General features: G+C 44.5%; 1 long non-coding RNA gene across 1 annotated transcript in view; it reads right to left on the reverse strand.

Annotated features, from left to right (window-relative positions):
* LOC108298543 overlaps positions 1–4,264 on the reverse strand; it is a 7,383-nt gene extending 3,119 nt beyond the window's left edge. The window contains exons 1-2 of the long non-coding RNA XR_005198768.1: positions 4,226–4,264; positions 722–771 (exon numbers count right to left, since the gene is read on the reverse strand). This is a non-coding gene — a long non-coding RNA (uncharacterized LOC108298543). The remainder of the gene's footprint in view (positions 1–721; positions 772–4,225) is intronic.
* Between the last annotated feature and the right edge of the window lie 2,287 nt (positions 4,265–6,551).

Raw genomic sequence — 6,551 nt, forward strand, 5'->3', positions numbered from 1 at the left:
AGAGAAAGTAGTGTTTCCTGCCACTTTAGAGGAAGGACTCACATATTCTTCCTTCCATCAGTCTTGAAGGAGACTAGCACCCTCACTCCAACACCAGGTGGCCTTCCCTACCCCTTCCCCAGAGCCTCCAAGAAGGCCCCTAGCCTGCCACCACCAGCAGGAACACCACCAAAACCTTTCCCCTTCCTGTCCCTTCCCACCTCCCCAAAGGGCTGGGGACATCAGATGTGTCCTTGTTAGTTCCATCCAGCTCAGCTTTGGCTGGGGAGCTAATTTCAGGGGAGTCAGGCTAAGCATTAGGGTAAGTAAGTATTCTTCCTGTCTTGGGTAGTTTCTTCCCTGAAAAACGAGGACAGAGTTCTAAGCTTTCCTCTATTTCTTAAATTATAATTTAAAAATTGCTGGACTGGCTGGCTGCAGTGGCTCACACCTGTAATCCGAGCACTTTGAGAGGCCGAGGCGGGTGGATCACGAGGTCAGGAGTTCAAGACCAGCCTGGCCAACATGGTGAAACCCTGCCTCTACTAAAGATACAAAAAATTAGCTGCACATGGTGGTATGTGCCTGTAATCCCAGCTACTCAGGGGGCTGAGGCAGGAGAATCGCTTAAACCTGGAAGGTGGAGGTTGCAGTGAGCTGAGATTGTACCCTTGCACTCCAGCCTGGGCGACAGGGCGAGACTCTGAATTAAAAAAAAAAAAATCACCAGACTAACATTTACCTTGAGAATCCTTCTTCATCTTCCTTTGGTGCCCTTCTATGACAATACATCTGTTTTGGAAGAAAACACAATTAAGATTACCCATCACAACAACCGCTGTCTCCAAATCTGTATTTATTCCTTTTATTCATTATAAGTCTCATCCACCCGAGGACAGAACTTTTTGGAGACGGGAATTGTATGCTGTTTAACAGTGCTTTGAGTCTTCCACAGTACACTCATCCTTGATATCTTGCAGGCGATTGGTTCTAGAATACTGCCCCCACACCATACCAGAATCTGTGGATGCTCAATCCCTTATATATAATGGTGCAGCATTTGCATATAACCAACACACATCCCCCATATACTTTATTTATTTATTTAGAGACAGGATCACCCTCTGTTGCTCAGGCTGGAGTGCAGTGGCACGATCATAGCTCCCTGCAGCCTCAACCTCCTGGGCTCCAGTGATCCGCCCACCCCAGCCTCTCAGCTGGGACTACAAGTGCACACCTCTCAGATGGGACTACAGGTGCACACCACCATACCTGGCTAATTTTTATTTTTAGTAAAGACCAGGTCGCATTATGCTGCCCAGGCTGGTGAAGTGATCCTCCTACCTTGGACTCCCAGAGTTGGGATTACAAATGTGAGCCATCATGCCTGGCCCCATGTACTTTAAGTCATCACTAATAAAATGTATGGATACTGTACGATGGTGACAGTTGTTATATTGTACTTTTTTTAAAATTGCATTTTAGGTTTTGGGTTACATGTGAAGAACATGCAAGACTGTTGCATAGGTACACACATGGCAGCGTGATTTGCTGCCTTCTTCCCCTTCACCTATATCTGGCATTTCTCCCCATGCTATCTCTCCCCAACTCCCCACCCCCCGCTGTCCCTCCCCTAATATTGTACTTTCTATTTGTATTTTCATTTTTTTTTTTTTTTTTCAAATATTCAGCCTCATCTAGTTGAATCTGAAGATGTGGACCTGCTGATGCAGAGGGCTGACTGTATCTAACTTAGGGTCTTGCATGCACCTAGCACTTAATATATTTTATTGGCTGTTTTGGATAAAATTCAACAGATAATTCCTAATAAAAACTCTTAAAAGTAGGGAAAAAAAGGAAACCCGAGTCCTTCCTCTAAAGTGCCTGGAAAACCAGCCTGGGCAACATAGCAAGACCTTGTCTCTACAAAAAGAATTTTATAAATTAGCTGCCTGACTGTAGTCCCAGCCACTCAGGAAGCTGAGGCAGGAGGATCCTTCAAGTCCATGAGTTTGAGGTTACAGTGAGCTAGATCACACCACTGCTCTCTAGCCTGGGTGACAACAAGGCCCTGAGAAAGAAGGGAAAAGGAAAAGGAAAAGGAAAGGAAAGACAAGGAAAATAAAGTATTAGAAAGGAAGAAACAAAACTATCATTATTTGCATATGAAATGATAAATGTTAGACAGCCAAAGAAGCCTAAGAGAATCAACTAACATTTTATGGAAGTAATATGATAATTCAGTACAGTGGATATATACAAAATCAGGAGATCAGCATACACATCTCAAATACTTTTTCTATGTACCACCAATAACTAATTAGAAAATGGAAGAAAGATCTCATTTACAATGGCAGTAAAAATGTATGAAGTATTTAAGAACAAAAATACAAAGATCTTTTATCTAACAAAAGATCGATATAATGGAAACACTAAAATTCTTCTGAAAGACATTAAAAAAAATGAATACATGACAAGAGATATCACATTCCTAGAATGTTGTACCGATGTTAATTCTCAAATTTATCTGCAAATTTAACGTAATCCTATTCAAATCACAGACAGTTTTTGGTGGTAGCTGTTTTTGAGACACGGTCTTTCTTGTTCTGTTGCCCAGGCAAGAGTGCAGTGGTATGACCAAAACTCACTGCATCCTCAACTTCCCAGGCTCAAGCAATCCTCACACTTCAGCCTCCAAAGTCTCTCATATGGTGTCCAGGAAATGGTGACAAATCTCACAAAGGGAGTAGGCTCAGAAGGGCTGAAGTATTCAGGGAAGGTGTCAAGAAGAAAGATGAACTTGAGATGGCTTTTGAGAGATTCATAGGATTCCCTCAGGCAGAGTGAAATAAGGGCATTTTAGATGGACAAAGGCACAGATGAAAGCAGAAACGGGCATGGTGTGACCAGGGTATGGTGAGGGGCTGCTCTGGCTGGAATGGAGGGCTGCCACAATAATAGAAATGGTGAGTGAGGGAAATAAAGTTGGATTGGCAGCACAGCGTCAAGGTTGCCAGCTTATTATCTCACTCTTCCAATATGCTAGCACTGGCCTGTTGGGAAAAGTAACACATCATGTAATCGAACAAAAGGCAAACAGAGGCAAGCTCTGGGAATGGGTGCTATAAACAGGACTCACCCCAGAGTAGCCAGATGTAGGCTTTAGATCTGTAATGCAGATTGAGCATCTCTAATCCGAGGAGGAATGTCTCATATGGTGTCCGAGAAATGGTGACACATCTCACAGAGGGCCTGAGCTCAGGAGGGCTGGAGGGGAGACATTCCCCCTCCCCTGTGAACTTAAATAAGTGGCCAACTACTTTTTAAAAAGATGGCTACCCTGTAGTCCTTTAACTGGACCTATTTAGACAACGCCCTACACACTGGAGAAGGAAGACACTAAGTGAGTCTAGTAAGTCTACAAGACGAGACTTCTCCCTTTTGGCTTGTCCTTCCTCTCCAGGGTGATGGCAGCTCCGTGAGGGTGGAGATTATATGTCTCTCATCATTTCAGCATTTCCTTGAAATGCTAATTTGTTTTCTTGAAATGCTGAAATGATGAGACATAATCATTCATCATTTCAAGGAAATAAATTAGTGGCAGAGAAAGGACAAGTTGGTGAGTACACTCAATTGCTGACATGGTTTTGGGCGGGAGAAATTTTGCTAATTTATCAACTTAACTTCTTAAAACAGCCTAGTGGGATTAACTTGGTTTCAGTTCACAGAGATCTCCTGGAAGTGAGGGCCCTTTAAAAATTCTGGAAGACACACTGCAGTCGAAGAACAAAGCATACCTCAGACTTAAACGACTAAAGAAGAATGTCAAGGAGTAGTAGGTGGGAAAGTGGCTTTGATTTTCAGTTTGTGGGCTCTGAATCTACACAAAGACAGGATTACATTCTGAAAACCTGAATTAATTATTATTTTTTTTTTTTGAGACGGAGTTTCGCTCTTGTTACCCAGGCTGGAGTGCAATGGCGCGATCTCGGCTCACCGCAACCTCCGCCTCCTGGGTTCAGGCAATTCTCCTGCCTCAGCCTCCTGAGTAGCTGGGGTTACAGGCATGCGCCACCATGCCCAGCTAATTTTTTGTATTTTTAGTAGAGACGGGGTTTCACCATGTTGACCAGGATGGTCTCGAACTCTTGACCTCGTGATCCACCCGCCTCGGCCTCCCAAAGTGCTGGGATTACAGGCGTGAGCCACCGCGCCCGGCCAAACCTGAATTAATTATTGTCTTTACCTCAATGAGACAGAAAATTATAATTGAAATCATCACTATTACAGTCACAGATATTGCCAAGATGAGTTTGTTGTTATAGGCATATCCAGGAACTTCTTTAGTGAGCTAAAAAAAAACTAGCCATTTAGTATTTGGCTATCCAATAACATGGAGAATTTCAGCAGTTTTTTATTGTTGCTGCCACTTGGTCATAGTGAAAAAACAAAAAAAAAAAAAAAATAGAAACAACAATCTTTTTAAAAAAAACAGGATGAAAGCTAACTATTTGAAACCCTGGTATGCCAAATGAGTAGCTTAAAGGCTATTTTTTATTTTTTTGAGACAGTGTCTCACTCTGTCACCTAGACTGGAGTATAGTGGTGTGATCACAGTTCCTTATAGACTCGACCTCCCTGGGCTCAGGTGATCCTCAGCTAATTTTTGTTATTTTTTGTGGATACAGGGTTTCACACTGCTGGCCGAGCAGGTCTCAAACTCCTGATCTCAAGGGATCCACCCACCTTGGCCTCCCAAAGTGCTGGGATTACAGGTGTGAGCCACCATGCCAGACCTATAGTTTACCTTGTGTAATAATCTATTTCACTCTCTAAATAAGCAAAGTGGGAGATCACTGTCATGGCCAAAGTTACACGGCCAAGACAAGCTATGGCCTGCGAGTCCCAGGTTCTCTTGTGTTGGCACTTTCCCGACACATGCTAAATGATGGGAAAGTCCTGGTCTCACCTTTCTGTGTGGTCCTCAACTCACTTGACTTCTGCTCTTTCTGTTCACTCTGGGCTTCCGTGCTCTTGTTTATATAGTTCTCAGTTTTCCACTGGTCCGTATCCCATTCTGCCTTGGACACCTTTTCTTCTTGCTGTTCACTGAGAAGCTTCATCAGGAGGACTGTCCTGGAGATGAGCTTAGCACAGGCTAATTGCACACGGGTCTCAGAGCAGCCCACTTTCAAGCTCCGGATAACATGACAAATGAGGATGAGGGGACCGTAGCTGCTGGTTTAGCTGAATTTCAATCTGATCACCTGGGGACGAGAGCAATGGGTAATTGAAGTTTTTGGACTTGGGGGACAGGTCAGTGCCCACGTTGTTGTATTCCAATTGTGTTTCGTTGGTTTGTTTAACAGTTGGCTCTAAGTTGAATGCAGTCCCAGCAGAATCTGCCTCAGGAGGATTATTGTAGGTTGTGTTTTCAGAGATGGTGCATTTCCCATAAGAATGTTTTCTTCAAAGGCGTTTCCTGCAGTGGTGTTTTTAACCTTAGTGTTTTCTATAGAATGTTCTGAAGGAGCAAATGTTTCTGGAAAAGGACTTAAGTCTCCTAAATATGAAAAAGCCCCTTTTGAAGGAGAATTTATGAGGCTCTTCACTGCAGAGAACGGAGCCCTCTTCGCGAGCATTAGTCTGTTAAGAGAACTTTCCTTTCTGAACTTTCGACTCTTTTTGGCCTTGGGTGTTCTATGAACCACACGGGAGCGAGTTTTATGAAAGCGGTGGTATTTTTTTCTGGAATGTATGAATGGTTTAGCAGCCTTCATATTTTTAACTCTAGGCTTTGCATTTTCTAAAACCAAAATGGTGTAGGTTAAGTCTTTCGGTCTGTTTCTGACCTCAGGTAGGGCTTTTGCAAGGGTGGAGGCGGAGGGCCCGCCCATGGAGAAGGGTTTCAGCAAAGAGGAGACCGCTGTCTTATGCTCTTGGATGAACGAAGGCTTGGTGTAGACTAACTTCTCCCACCAACTTCTTGGGCCTATGTACCACGTGAGGCTGTTTCAGCTCCCTTGGGGCTGCACTCCCGGGCCTTTTTCCTTTGGCAGTGTTTTCCACAAATGCCTGGGCACTCTGTTCCCTCCTGATGCTCTGCTTTCCCCCCTTTGAAGTGCCTTTTCTGGATGCTTCTTGGGCCCATGAGGACTCTGTTTGCTCTCTGCAGGCTTTTGCCTACACTTTGAATCTTTGCCAAGTTGTTTTCCTGTGGTTGGGCAGTTTCTAATTTTGTCTGAAAACTTTGAGCCATTTAAATTTGGGTCCTAAGCCGGGCGTGGTGGCGCGTGCCTGTAGTCCCAGCTACTCGGGAGGTGGGAGGATCGCTTGAGCCCAGGAGTTCTGGACTGTAGTGTGCTATGCCGATCGGGTGTCCGCACTAAGTTTGGCATCAATATGGTGACCTCCCGGGAGCAGGGGACCACCAGGTTGCCTAAGGAGTGGTGAACCGGCCCAGGTCGGAAATGGAGCAGGTCAAAACTCCCGTGCTGATCAGTAGTGGGATTGTGTCTGTGAATAGCCACTGCACTACAGCCTGGGCAACATAGCGAGACCCCGTCTCTAAA

Source organism: Cebus imitator, unplaced genomic scaffold (genome assembly GCF_001604975.1).
Source record: "Cebus imitator isolate Cc_AM_T3 unplaced genomic scaffold, Cebus_imitator-1.0 Scaffold990, whole genome shotgun sequence".
Taxonomy (NCBI): domain Eukaryota; kingdom Metazoa; phylum Chordata; class Mammalia; order Primates; family Cebidae; genus Cebus; species Cebus imitator.